The sequence below is a fragment of the Pleurodeles waltl genome, chromosome 4_1 (assembly GCF_031143425.1).
Source record: "Pleurodeles waltl isolate 20211129_DDA chromosome 4_1, aPleWal1.hap1.20221129, whole genome shotgun sequence".
In the NCBI taxonomy this organism is placed as follows: domain Eukaryota; kingdom Metazoa; phylum Chordata; class Amphibia; order Caudata; family Salamandridae; genus Pleurodeles; species Pleurodeles waltl.
This window is the reverse complement of record NC_090442.1, coordinates 45,612,531-45,627,863: the sequence shown is the minus strand read 5'-3', so window position 1 is coordinate 45,627,863 and position 15,333 is coordinate 45,612,531. Positions and strand designations below refer to the sequence as shown.

At 45.7% G+C, this 15,333-nt stretch overlaps 1 protein-coding gene across 1 annotated transcript in view; it reads right to left on the bottom strand.

Annotated features, from left to right (window-relative positions):
• LOC138287359 (zinc finger protein 271-like) overlaps positions 1-10,773 on the bottom strand; it is a 57,789-nt gene extending 47,016 nt beyond the window's left edge. The window contains exon 1 of the mRNA XM_069227728.1: positions 10,613-10,773. The gene's annotated coding sequence lies outside the window, so the exon portion shown is untranslated. The remainder of the gene's footprint in view (positions 1-10,612) is intronic.
• Positions 10,774-15,333: the final 4,560 nt, after the last annotated feature.

The following is a 15,333-nucleotide window of genomic DNA, read 5'->3' as shown; positions in this document are numbered from 1 at the left end:
TGAACAGTTATCAACCACTGAGAAATGTTGCTCATTGAAAAGTACAGATTCTATCACCGCTACTGTCAGGTTTACAAATCACGTGCATAACATATCCCCCTCCTCCCCAGAAAAACAAAAAGTATTGCAGGTGATGGGAACTGGCCAAGGAAATAACTTTGGTTGCCAGGCAGCCCCACCTAGTTTACCAACCTAAAATTGAAAGAGGTAGAGAGCTTTTGTGCAGGTAAGGCAGGCACACAGGGGTAAACCTCTGCAAAGATACATCACTAAGGGGCCCCAAAATGAATTCAAAGTTTTTATAATTATCCATAAATATGGCCATAGACTTGCATACCATTGCGATAGGGATGGTGCTCCTTTTTTCTTCTATGCCGCCACCAGGGCTAATTTTGCTGCACCAAGGCACAACCATAGCATGGCTCGGTCACCTTTGGTTTGGTGCTTAAGGACATCATCTCCTAAACCTAGTAATGCAAAGTCAGGAATATCTGGAATCGTATTGTGGCGTGATCAGAGAGAGTGATTGGTGAAAGGTGGCTCTGAGTAGTGCCGCCGCAAGCGTGTTCAGCATGTTCAGTGTGTTTGGGAGAAAAATGTGTAGTCCCTAGCTGAAAAATGTAGCATACCCCAGGCATTGATGAGTCCCATTGCTTGCATTTCTTGTTTCAAAGTTTTGGGGAAATTTCTTGTTGGTGATCTGTGAGGATGGTTGCTATCCATGTCAGCGTCCCAAGTGAGGTTAAAGTCACCCCGCATAATTATTTCCCCTTCTGCAAAAACCACCTAGTAAAGCTAAGAGTGTCTGTCTGAAGGACATTTGATTAACATTAGGGCTGTACACCGAAGCAAAAGCGCACACCTGCCCTGCATGGCGGCCCATCACGATGATCATTTTCTCTTCTTTATCAGATTTGTAATCCTCTGGAGTAAAACTTAATGAGGAGTGGAAGAGGGGGCCACCACAGTATGCTTCATGGCCGCTGAGGATTTGTACATGATGGGGTAGGCTTTATGTCATAACCTGTGGTCTTCACACCTTTTGAGATGGGTCTCTTGCAGGGCTATGGCGTATTTTTGCTGGTCTAGCAAATATTTCCACAATTCGTGACATTTGGCAGGTGAAGTGAGGCCTTTAACATTCCATGAAAATCAAGTGATCACCATAGGGAGTGAAAGAATATACTATCTATTGTTTGATTACACATAATGGTTTCCCTGTGCCTACCCCTCTCTCCGCTTCTCCGCCACAAAGCATTGTGTATCAGATTGCCCCTCCCCTCTGGCCCCTTCTCCTATAACAAAGTCCATCTGTACCAGTAAATTAAACAACTAAAGATTCAGAAAATGTGGGACTACATGTCCCCAAACAAGAAGAAATTTAGTTGAGATATTACATGTCAGACGAATGGTAAAAAGCTGCTAGTTCAATTTGTTGGGGGTAGCTTATCTTCAAGGTGTGCATGGTCACACTAGCTACACCATCGTAAAATTCTTACCATCTTACTACCCCAGGATTCATGCTTTGTTGGTCCTCGTCCCCTCTAGGAAGAAGGGGGGAGCATGTAGAGGATATGAGCACAGCAGAGTTCGTCTTTGAAGTAAGCTACTGATCTCCACCTGTATGCAGAGGCTCCTCCATGTATCGCACCTGTTCAGAAGAGAGAAACAGAAAAACAGTAACCCCGCAACGCTTCCTCAGAGTTTTGGTGCGCCGTTGTGAAAGCCACTGTCTCTTTTCTGCATTTATGGATAAGCTCATGCTCAGAGCACCTGACCCATGTCATTCAGCATCAGGAAGTGGGCTACCCAAGATTGTCACTGCAGCTGGGAGGCGGGTGATATAGTGAGTCTTGTTCTGATAGTCAAACATCAAGCCAAGTGGGTACTTCGATCTATACCTGATGTGGTCTTGCCTTAGTTTGTCTGTGACAGGGCCATAGTTGTTGTCTGTGAGCCAGCGTTGCTGGGGCTGTATCTTGGAAAATAGCATGTGGCATCCTGGAAGGAGAAAGCGTCTTTCTTCCGTGCTGCTTGAAGGATCGCCTCCTTCGCCTTGAAGGAGTGAAGTTTCACCAGTATGTCTCGAGGGTGGCCACCTCCTCCTGCTTCCTGGGGGCCCACTCGATGGACTCTGTCTATCTTCATTTTCATGCGATCTTCCCCTAGTACCTCTGCAAATAGACCCACCAAGTAAGCCTCAAGGCCTGGTCCCTCTGCCCTTTCTTCCAGGTAACAGATGTGTATGTTATTAAGCTTTGACCTGTTTTTGAAATCTTCACATTTTAATACTGTGGCTTGGAGTTGCATACGGAGGGTTTCTGAGTATTCTTCAACCAGGCTTGTACATCTGTCCAGTTCGTGGACCTTGGTCTCAAGGTCTAACGAGCGGGAGCCCACTCAGTCAATATCATGTTCTAGCTTGGTGAACCTGGTATTGATGTCTAACTTGAGTAGTTCCAGGGATAAGCTCAAATCTGCTTTTAACTCCTCCTCACTTGAATTCTTTAAGGGAGGAGAGAAGGTCTTCCTCTGAGAGTGCAATGACGTCTCTGCTAGTAGGAACAGATGGGATGTTGCGTGCCTATGTTGGTGTGAAGTAGCTGGACAATCTGTCTGAATCCTTTTTGGAGGCACAAAGACAGCAGGTGCGAATGAGTCCAGCTAAAGACTGGGCGTCACTGCGTATTAGCCCTTATACTGTGCTGTGGAACTGGCAAATCAGGTGTCTGGAACCACCAAAGGTTGATAAAAAGGAAGGGTTGTGCCTAGTTCCAGTTGATGGGCTATCCCTATCTCAGCAGAAGGCTAGAGTGAAACACCAAAGTCGACCTTGCATAGGGAGTCACCTCTTTTTGTCTTAACTGTTGTTGCAGTGACACAGTTAATAGAGCCAATTGCCCTCCTTCCCATCAAGCTTTCAGAAGTAAGTAGACATCACAAGTGACTTAGGAGGCGCGGTGGTATGTGTAGAGAGTGATTTCATTCAGCTTCTTCCCAAGCTCGGCTATCATTCAGGGGCCTATAAGTGACTGGGTCATCAGCAGTTATTGAAGATATAGAATGTCATTACAACCCTGGCGGTCGGTGTTAAACCGGCGGTAAGACCGCCAACAGGCTGGCGGTCTTACTTTGGGGAATTATGACGCGGTTTTCCGTTCTGCCCGCTGGGCTGGAGACCTGGGTCTCCAGCCCGGCAGCCGTCACTATACCCCCGGCGGTATTTGGACCCGGCTTACCGCGGTGGATTTCCAGCGGTTTGAACCGCCATGAAATCCACGGCGGTAAGCACTATCAGTGCCAGGGAATTCCTTCCCTGGCACTGATAGGGGTCTCCCCCACCCCGACTCCCTCCCCTACACCCCCCACCACCCCTGCCACCCCCCAAAGGTGGCAGAGCCCCCCTCCCCACCCTGATCCCCAACATCACATCACCCATACCCACACGACACGCACGCAGGCACCACCTACACCCTTACACGCACACACGCTGACATACATGCCAACATCCACACACACAGTCAGACACGCACACCCACATTCAGACATACACGCACACATCCATACAGACATACCCACAGACATATACGCACTCATTCCCATACACACAACACCTCCGCAAGCATACACGCACTCACACACCCCCTCTACATACACACACGCACACCCCCATGCACCCACACAACACACAACACCCCCCCACCCCCCTCCCCTAACGGACGATCGACTTACCTGTTCCGTCGATCCTCCGGGAGGGGATGGGAGCCATGGGGGCAGCTCCGCTGACACCACACCGCCAACAGAACACCGCCACGGCGAATCACAGGACGTGATTCACTGGGCGGTGTTCTGTTGGCGTGGCGGTGGAGGTGGAGCAATCTCCACTTCCCCGCCTCCCGCCACTATGGCTGTTGGCGGCTCACCGTCGGTAAAAGGACGGAGAGCTGCCAACGGTCATAATAGGCCGAGCGGAAAACCACCACCACTGGCGGTCTTCCGCACGGCGGTATCTTGGCGGTCTTCAAAAAAGACCGCCGAGGTTGTAATGACCCCCATAGTCTCCCATCTTAAGGTCAGGGAGGGATGCCTCCTGAGGCATCCACAATAAGGTCCTAAAAAGTGTGGAGGCCCGGCTTCCTCTATCTCATAATACATTTATTTCATATTTAAAACCAACCAAACTTGCGTGTGACCCTAAAGGCACATTGGCTGTCAGTATAAACGTTCACAGTCAAATTTGCCCTCAATTCACATGCTCGCGTTACAGCTATCATTTCAGCTGCCTGGGTTGATAATTATGATATTTATCCTGCTTCCACTACTGCTTGCACTATAGTGATGGCATAAGCAGCTCTACCTTCTCCGGTTGGTTGTTTAAACTTTGACTAATCAACCCATAAATCTGCATCTATTTCAGTTAAGGCTTTATTATACATTTGAATAATAAATCTTGAAAAACAATAATTTCATCCAAAATGTTCAAAGAGTGTGAAGGTCCTTAAAGGAGTGCAGCTGTAACAGGTAGGTTTCAGACAGTTTACTGCTTATTATTACCAATGGTTGATTGATTTTCTTCCTTACTCATCACTTCTGGATAAACTTTAAACAAACCATTATCACTAACCTTGACAACAGGATAGGGTGTTTAATTGCCGTGGCTAATGTCATGGGAAAAGGCTGCAAAACATCAACTTCATTGACGGTTCTTGATCTCTGATAACAATGTGCAAAGTTAAACAAAAGATAAACGCTTCCCTTAGTGATCTTTGAACTGTAAAGGGAATATTCTAAAGTTAAAGCATTTCTTTGGGCACATAATGCAACTGACATTTCCGTGAACAGAGGCACGCTCGACTAAACTAATAAACATTTTTATCAGAGAAATAAGTTAATGTAGAAGAGCAAAACAGCAAGAACAAAAGGTCAACATAAAATGCTGTCTCTCAGTCAGCACTGGCGTTTCATCGGAGACTGGCAGCTGTTGAGAGCTACCTAAATCAAAGCTGGAACCTACACCTCTGTGGGCAGTGATACCTTAGGGACACAGGAGCTAAACCCACATTTTAAAAGCAAGAATAAAATTGAGGATACCGGTAAAGATAAACCTCCATCTGAAGCGAAGAAAAAGCAGAAGGGGAGGGAGAGAGAGAAAAAACTGACTGGATCTCCTCCACATCAGGAGTCCAGCTGGGAGGATTACAACTTGAGGAACTGGGACAAAATTAAGAGGCCAGATAGGTACCAGTATCCTGATGGCTGTTCTTCACATTCTTTTCTGAACTTAGATCATAGAAGGACAGAGAGAGTTTGTCGAAGCGGTTAGAGACACTGAGACGATGATACAAAACAGAAGGGAGAATAAGGATGAAGTACTGAGGTCAGTGTAAAGAAAGAAGGAAAACGTTCTGGCTCTAAAACTCACAATGTGAGCAAAAATCAGCAGAGTGCACAGATGGATAGCTCTATACCCCCTCCTTCTGTTAATGATAATTAGTGCACCTTACAGATCTGTAAATCCCTCTTGCTTGGCCAAAGGGCAAATTCATATAGGAATCAACTTGTCCTTTAGAGAAATCCACGTCCTACTTACTACCTAAATATTAGATGGACCGTGACAGACACAATCATAGCTCTTTTTTATAGCAAAAATATGTCTAGAGTTGGGACAGCTTGGGGTGGTACTGGGTGCAAAACTGGTGCAATTTAGGAGTACTTATCAATGCATTTTTTTTATTAGTAATGTGTTAGTATTGGTGCATCTGATACAAAGGTAACACGGATCTGTACAGTTTGTGCAGTAACCCACTTAAACAGAAGAACATTTAGAACTTGGAATCCTTATAACTAACTTACTAGAGCTGAAACTGGGAACCGGCAGGAAAATGCGTAGATCCCTCCAGTTGGTGCATTTACACTGTTTGGTGACTGGGATTAAATCCCAGATCCGTAGCTTTTAAATTGGCTCAAGTATTGGTGCCACTCAACAGCAAATTACACCTCTAGCTCTTGAAGAGTCACATTCACATGGCACTTAAATCACATTTTTAGCACACACCATAAAATTCAGCTTTTTGCAATTTATACATAATGCTCATTCTTTCTCTTTCCTGCCCTTCTTTTCGAACTCTGGCTCCCTCACCTACAAACCTATTTCTTTCATATTTTGCTGATATCTATTAATAATTACTTTACTCTACTGTTGAAAATGGCCCCTTTTGGAGGGTTATACCCAAACCTTTTGCCTTCTTCCTCCTATTTTTTTCAGGTCTGTTTTTGCTGGTTTATTGTCTCTGCGCACTTTACCACTGCTAAACAGTGCTAAGGTGCATATGCTCTCTGTGTAAATTGTAATGTTGATTGGTTTTCCATGATTGGCATATTTGTTTACTGGTAAGTCCCTAGTAAAGTGCACTAGAGGTGCCCAAGGCCTGTAAATCAAATGCTACTAGTGGGCCTGCAGCACTGGTTGTGACACCCACATAGGTAGCTCTGTAATCATGTCTCAGACCTGCCACTGCAGTTTCTGTGTGTGCAGTTTTGCACTGCCAATTCGACTTGGCAAATGTACCCACTTGCCAGGCCTAAACCTTCCCTTTTACAACGAGTCAGGCACCCTTAAGGTAGACCCTAGGTAGCCCCAGGGGCAGGGGGCAGTGTATGTTTAAGGGCGGACATATACTAGTATGTTTTATATGTCCTAACAGTGAAATACTGCCAAATTCGGTGTTCACTGTGCAAGGCCTATTTCTCTCATACGTTAACATGGGGGCTGCCTTTAAATATCCTTAAAGCGCAGATTCCCTTTGAAAGCCTATAAAAATGTGGAGTTTAGGGTCTCTGAACTCACAATCTAAAAATACATATTTTAGTGAAGTTGGTTTTCAAATTGTCTGTTTGAAAATGGCACTTTTAGAAAGTAGGCATTTTCTTGCTCAAACCATTCTGTGACTCTGCCTGTTTGTGGATTGTCTGTCTGGGTCAGTTTGACAGTTGGGCTGTTTTGCACCTCTCTAGATAGTGACACAAAAGGGGGTGGAGGTGTAGCCTGCATATCCTGATGAGCCATCTGAGCTAGAGGGGAGGGAGGAGTGGCCGTTCACACGTGAAAGGACTGTGCCTGCCCTCACACAATGCAGTCTCTGACCCCCTGGTGTGCGTCTGGGGCCTGGCCTGGACAAGGAAGGATCTTGCAAAAACTTGAGACTTTGCATTAAGGTTTTCCAACTTCAAAGGCAGAACAGAGTGTAAGAAGACGACCCAAAACCCCAGACTGAATCTTTCTGGAATCAAGAGGAACCTTTGCCCAGGAGAAGAGCTGAAGGAAGACTACTGTCCATTTGTTGTGTTGCTTTGCTGGACTGGCCTGCAGTTGCTGCTTCTGCCTGAAAAGAGTGCAAAGGGTAAACTTTGCTGTGTGTCCTGATTAAGAGAGTACTCCAAGTTCTTGGAGTAGAGCTTGCCTCCTGTTGGAAGTCTCAGGGACACCAAAGACTTCAGTTTCCTCGACCTGCAGCACTGGGAACTGTGTGTTTTGTGCTGTTCAAGAGGAAAAGCCAATGTGCTACTGCCAACGAAGTCACTGGCCTGCACCGTGACATGCGATGCCGCACGGAGTCACACTGCCCCGCTTCGCACTGCGACCCTGGTCTCACTGAAGGCGTCATCAGATGACTTCACCGAGCCACTGCTTGCACCGCGACGTGTGGGGCCCGCACTCCAGCATCGCCTGCTCACACTGCAGCCTGGGCCTCCCCAACGACGACGCTCCTGCTGACACCCGCGCTGCTGCCTGCACCTCGGCCTGTGGACACTGCTCATGAGGAGCAGAAAGCACCGTCCTGTCCCGCACCGCAGCCCCGGTCCACCAACACCAGCACCATTGACTCCAGTGTCATCACCAGGCATCCTTGCCTGCACTGTGGCCTATGGACACTGCTCGTGAGGGTCCCACACCGCTGGCTTGGGCTTACCAACGACAGCGCTTTTGCAACGACGATGTTGCTGCCTGCACCATGACCTGTAGACTCGTTGCACCTCCCCGCTTCACACCACAGCCCTGGTCTCACCGGCGCCGCTGGATGCAGTCACCAAGCCGCTACATGCACTGTGACCTGTGGGCACTGCACGTCACATCACCTCGCTTCACACCGCAGCCCCGATGCCATTAACGCCGGCGCACCTGACTTCGTCAGCCCAGAGTTTGATCCGCAAGGCATGTGACTTCAAGGGCCCGACGACTCCTGCACTGACTCTGGGACCGACAGCGCGACGTCAGTGACGCCGCTCTATGTAGCTCACCACGAGGATCACGTCGCCCTACAAATCCAAGGTACTGTTTTCGGGTCTTTCTGACCCCATAGCTGGATCGCGACTGGCCTGAACTGTTGGTTTTGTTGATCACGACGCCATGATAGCCCCAGGTGGAGCTATTAACTTCAAGGAACTGTATTTTTGAGTACATCTTGCAGAATTCATATCTTTATTACCGTAGGTTGTATTTTCTTTGTGTTTGGTCTTGTTTTTAATAGATAAATATTGGCTATTTTTCTAAAACTGGTGTGGTGTCCTTTTGTAGTGTTTTCACTGTGTTACTGTATGTTATGTGCAAATGCTTCACACATTGCTTCGAAGATAAGCCTGAATGCTCGTGCCAAGCTACCAAGGGGGGGAGCAGGGGTTATCTGAGTGGGTAGCTCCCTTATCCTGACTAGAGTGAGGGTCCCTACTTGGACAGGGTGCAAACCGACTGCCAACTAGAGACCTCTTTGCGCTTTTCTCTCTGTACTACTCTTATTTCTCTTCTCTGGCCTCTTCTTGCCTTCTTCTGCTCCCTCATCTTGTTCTCTCTGCAGAAGAGACAAGCAGAGCAGAATGACTAAGAGTCTCTTGGGTTCCTTCACATAGGCTTGTATAGCACTGTACACTCCTCACCAACACACTGTTGATGAAAGAGTGCGACTACCCTTTGTAACACTGTCATAAAAGTAGTCTTGGGTGCATTCACATTTTTGGAGGTTGTGCTGAAGTTTCACTCAGGCCTGGCTAATTCTTAAAACTATGGGAAGAATTAGAAACTTCACAAGTGACTTTGCTTAAATGTCTACCATGTGCTTAGTAGCACATAGCAGATCCTCTTTCAGCCAGTGATCTTAAAGATCTCTGTACAGAGAGAAGAGGCCAAGAAGAGTGACCGATAGCCAACATCTGCTAAGAGCAAAACCCTGCAAACAGATGGACACACTGCAGACAAGCCTCATACCCAGACACACACACAGCCTGCAAAAAACAACCCTACTCTATTCACATGATCAAACATCCAACCTGCAGACACAAATTCTGTTGCAGAGGTACATTAAAAATACAGACGTACGTTCCACTGCTTGACAGACTTCCTACCTGGCAGACATAGGGTCTGTGTGCACATACATGCAATCTTTTCAGCACACACAACTTCTGCAGAAGGCAATGTTATAAGCCCTCCTACGCCACAGTAAACTATTGCAATGACTTAAGCTTTTGCCTAGACTGAGAGATAGAAGCAGGGGCGAAGGGAGAAAAGTGGCATGGGGCAGCAGGGTAGCATTGATGTTGGACTGCCTGAGGGACATGCTTCTGACATAGGGGTAGAGGTGGACAAGTCAATAAATTAACGGAGACAGTCAAACTAAGGGTGTGCATAGATTTATCATAGTGTACTAAAATGCAGGGCAATGTGCACAGATTTTTCACAGTGCAATAAGGTGCAGAGCAGCTTGCACAGATTTCTCACACTGCAATAAATGGCAGTGCAGTGTCATAGGTCCTTCATAGTACTCTAAGATTCAGTGCAGTGCACATAATTGTCTAGTGCAGTAGATAGCAGTACAGTGTGCACAGATTCCTCAGTGTGCAGTAAGATGCAGTGCAGTGGCACAGATTCCTCACAGTGCAGTAAATAGCATTGCAGCATGCACAGAATTCTCACAGTGCAGTAAGATATAGTGCAGCGTGTACACATTCTTCACAGTGCAGTACGATGCAATGCAGTGTACAGATTTCTCATAGTGCAGTAGGATGCCCTGTAGTGGCACAAATTCCTCAAAGTCCAATAAGATTAAGTAAGTGTGGACATAGCCCTCAAAGTGCAGTAAAATGCAAGGCAGTGTACATAGTCCTCATAGTGCAGTTAGATGAACTGCAGTAAGATGTAGTGCATGATTTCTCATAGTGCAGTAAGGTGCAGTGCATGGATTCCTCATAGTGCAGTAAGATGTATTGTAGTGCACAGATTTCTCACAATGTACTAAGACGCTGTGCAGTGTGCACGGACTCATACTGCAGTATGATGCAGTGCACAGATCTCTCATAGTGCAGTAAGATGCAATGCACAGATTCCTCACAGTTCAGTAAGATGCAGTGCAGTGTGTACAGATCCCTCAATGCAGTACGTTGCAGTGCAGTGATCCCCTCTTTAACACAAATAATGACCAAAACACCCCAATGCCCGGAAGGAAAGCCTCCCAGAAGTCCCCGGATAGAAGAGCCCAGCTCAGCCCACCCCTGGCAGAGATTTCCTCCAGGATTATTCAGTCTATTTCTACAAACACAGCAGAAGGTGCTGACAATCTCCTACCTGAGCAAAAACCTGTGAAGACATTTCCAGGCTCTCTCCTCCCCCTAGGGCTGGGGCGTGGCAGGATCATATTTGGGTGCTGAAGGGGGGTCTTCCTCTTCTGCAGGAGTACACAAGGAGGGGCCAGAGATGATGTCAACATCAGCTACTGGTGCTGTCTCCGCCACCGCTGACCCGGAAGAGGAAACCCTTTCCTTTTTCATATAATGTGCTCAGCGGTAGCACCAGCAGGCGAGGCGCGCCCTCTGGTGGCCGTTGACAGAACCTCCGCCTCCAGGAGGGAATACATTTCAAGCAGACAAACGTGCATCTTGTGCCCGTAAAGATGTGGGTTTTCGTTGTCACAGGCATGAATGTTTTTACGTTACACACATTCTAAGTGCAGGGTTCCACACTTTGTTGCTGCTGTAGAAATGTATTTATAGCTTCACGTCAGATAAACATCTTCCAAATATGGATGTGGCGGAATAAACAGTATTTACAGAAAGTTGACTACTGGAAGTGACAGTTTATATTTCATGAAATATATGACAATGTTGGTTAGTGGTGCAATTAAAATGGACAGCCTATTTCTTTTTTAAGCACTTATCAGGATTTTCAAATGCACAGGGTGGTATATAGCAAAGCAAAGAGAGAAAAATACCATGCAGTACGGCGTGGCATAGCTCATGTGACAAAGCAAACATTTTAAAAACAGCCTATTTCTAATTTTCCTTTGTCTGTTGTGTATTCCTTATATTTAATACCGTTTATAGCTTCAAACACGACTGAAATTGTGGCCCAAATTAGGTTTTGAGTTCCTGGTTTAATAGCACTATTGCCTCTCGAAATTTTAAGAAGTCAGGCTTTGATACTGGGGTCGGTCTCTATGTTTGTTGCTTTGTTGACCACCTCCTGCAAGGTTTCGCTGACACAAAAATAAGGAAATACATCATTGGAACAATACATTTTTAAGGTAGAGCAATCAGGTTTGATCCAGAGATTTCTCACGCAGTGTGGATGATATAATGAAACAGAGTGGGTGTTGACAAGCCGCAAGGAGAGAAGGGTATTTTACCACTCAAAAATGTTAGACTCCTTTACAAAGGCTCCTATATCATCCAGGATTTGTTAAGCGTGGCAAATCACCCCTGAGGGTCTCAAGGCCCTATATATTTGTAGGTGTATTACTTTTTACTTGAAATAATAGGACACAATGCCAAAGGAATTCAGCACTCTTAGTCTGGATAATATATTTATTAAGGCACTTCCCAATCATAAAATGAAAAACGAATATATGTGAATAAGTGTAGAACTCCAGTGCAACAGGACATGTGTATATACAATTATAAGTGCATAAATCAGGTGGTCAAGGCTTATGAAGAAATATGCAATGCATCAACAGAGCATGTATAGAGTACATCACCGATTGAGTTGACAACATCCTGACCCAGCACAACTGGGGAGCTTTCAGATCAGTCAGGCAGGAGTCTCGATAGGGATCTCATACAGACCCTGGGCAATGCGTCTGTTCCACAGGAGAGCACCTATCTGAGCGCCAAGTTTCCCCGTCTTTTATACCTTAAAACAAGTTCAAGGAGAGAATTCTAGAAACCCCCTTCCTTCTGTTATGAAATTAAGCTGGCTGTACTTGCTGTGCCGAAAACATGCCCAGGAGCTAGCCAGACTCCCATGTTTGTTCCGAGACAGAGCCGTACATTCCTCTGGCAAAACAATCTCAGCTTTGTGAACCTTATCAAATGCTTATCCCACATACCGTATTCCAGAAACAGTCCTGCTCTGTACTTGTGAAGAGAAAACAACTTATGTGAAGAAAACCACATGCGCTGCCAGCCCCTGCAACTATCAAAGGACACAAAATGGAGTCACTCAAAGAAGATGGAGTATAGGTCTAATGATGGTCAAATCCACATAGCATCACAGTAGACACAGGGAGATTAAGTGATTTTTGCTCTTGAATCACAGAATGTTGAGCTGATGCAAGACTTAAACCTGGTTCCCCCACTCTGAAGTCAGCAGCTCAGGTTGTTACGTCACACCCTCTCCCAAATCATAGCATACTCCTCATCAACACACAGTTGAGGAGCATCAACCCTTTGTAACATTGTCATGCAAGTAGTCTTGGGTGATTGGGGCACTCATACATTTAGAGGTTGTGATAGAGCCTCACTCACACTGAGCTAATTCTTACAAACTAGGGGAAGAACAAGAACTTAACTTGTTTCTTTGCTCAGACGTCTGCTGTGTGCTGAGTAGCACCTGACTGTAACTATTCTGCACAAAGTAGACCCTCTGTCCCACATTTTGGTTGCAAAACTCTTCCCATATTTCACCTTGAGTACTCCACATAGCATACAATCAGTCTAAGGTTAATTTGAATGGCTTTTTTAATGAGACTTGGGTGTTACTAGTATCACTTACATCTGTCAAATATTAATTGACATCCACTCCCTGTGAGGTCATCAGTCGGCTAATTGGTTTTCACTCCCAACATTCTCAAAAACTTGAGAGGTCTGTCGCCTAGAAAGGAACTCAGAGCAGACGCAAAGGCATAGGGAATGGTCTTCTCTGACTCGGAGATGAAAAAGAGATGGCGCACAGCAGACACCCACTGCCATGCTCCTACCAAGCTTCTATCAGCATTCAGACCAAGAAAGTGGTGGTCTCTGTGAAAAAGATAGGGAAAACATTTGTCTCTGTATAACTGAACTTCATGCCAGTGTTGTTCACAAAGTGGTTTATCACACATATGTCCATATGAAATTGTTCAGTTTGGTTACTTTCATAGTTGGTGATTCCTCAATGATATTGTCCTCAGAAGAGGAGGCTGTCTTTTCTGAGGTAAAAGTTAATCTTATGTTACTAACAGGAAGTGGTTACAAGCCTTCTTTGAGACATACCACTAACACTGTCCATGTTTCTAGTGATTCTGCTGCAGTGAGTACGCCCCTTAGATTGAACTAAAGTGAGGTATGTAGGCTAGCCTTACTGAGTTACACCTTCGAAATTGGCACTATCAGTGTCATGGAAGAGATATAAAGGTTTCCTGTTTCACTGTGCTGGATCTGACACACAATATGTTGCCTTTCAATGTAATTCAGCTGACTATGATACATACAGCGAACTAAAAGGGTGTCCGATTAAATATTTTAATTCCAAAAGGAATGCTACATATTCTCCTCAGTGAGACAGAGATCTTTAGAAACAGTTGATGCCTTCACCACCAGAATAAAGGTGTCCGTGAAGGACTGTTGTGAGAAATTGGGTTGTTGGTTGGCTGGGGTGTGAGCCCTGGTCAAGCAACTCCCACAGTCCCTTGCAGGGTGACCCACAAAAAAGTCACTAATTTAACCTGTGCTTAAGTATGGGCATCTTGGCACAAAAAAACAGTCAGGCTAAACTTAGAGGCAAAGTCTTAAGTATTTATGCAGTGCACAACAGCAAAACAGTGAACACACACCACAAGACAAATCCCAAACCTATTTAGAAAAATGGAGACCATTTTAGTAAATTGTCATCAAAACCCTAAAAATCCAATAATTTTTCAAAGTTTAAGGTTCAAAATAGCAAATCCTAATTTTTAGAAAATTGCCACCTGGGCCCCTTTGGCACCACAAATAAGGATCCAGGAGTGGATGGAGACCTCTTAGGGGTGCACGCCCACTCAGGCTGGGTCCAGGTGCAGGTTTAAGATGGTGGGAGACAGTTATGCCCCTGTGGCTCAGAGCAGGAGATCAGCTAAACCAGCCCTTGGAGTCACTTCTGAAGTCCCGGGTGCAGGTGGTGATACAGGGCTCTACAGCAGGGCTGGCCTCTGAAAGTTCCAAGCAGGCACCAGGCAGAGCAGTCCTTTTGGGTCACAGCAGCAGGCAGTCCTCTGAAATTCCTTCAGCAGGCCCAGTAGTGAACTGAGGAGCAAGTCTGAGAGCCCTATTTTTATACCCTGGTGCTCTGCTCCTAGACCTTTGGTAAAGTTTCCAGAAAGGTTCTTTGAAGTTCCAGGAATATCCTGCATCCCCTGCCCTGCCTCCTAGCTGGCTGCACTGAAAATACAGGGTCGGTAAGCCTTTAGTGTGGTGGCAGAGGCCAGCCTATTCAGTTGCAAGCTTTGCTGTGATTTGCTTCACCCCCCCCACCCCTTGCCATCAAGTCAGTTAATGTCCCATCCAGGCTCTGCTAATCCCCCTATTGTGTGACTGTGTGGGGTAAATTCATAAAGTCCCAAATGTAAGTTACACCCAGTTATGTGAGCTAAGGCATGTTACAGGCACATTGGGCTAAGGGCAGGAAAATGCCAACTTTTTAAAAGTGGCATTTTCAGATTTGTGATGATAAATCTGAGGTTACCATTAAATAGGGTTTAACATTACAAGTTCAAAGGTACCAAACATGATATATCTAACACTTCTGGTTTAGGAATTACAATTTACTAATTTCAATAAGGAATCCTCAATGTTACCTTAAGGGTGTGGTAGGCCTCTCAGTAGTGAGAAAACAAATTTGGGAGTTTTTCACTACTAGGGTGTGTAAAACTACATAATATAGGTCCTACCTTTTAATTACACAGCACCCTGACCTATGGGCTACCTAGGGCCTACCTTAGGGGTAACTTATATGTAATAAAAGGAGAGTGTAAGACTTGGCAAAGGGTTTTAATTGTCAAGTCGACATGGCAGTGGGACACTGCCTTCAGGCTGCAATGGCAGGCCTGGGACAAGTTT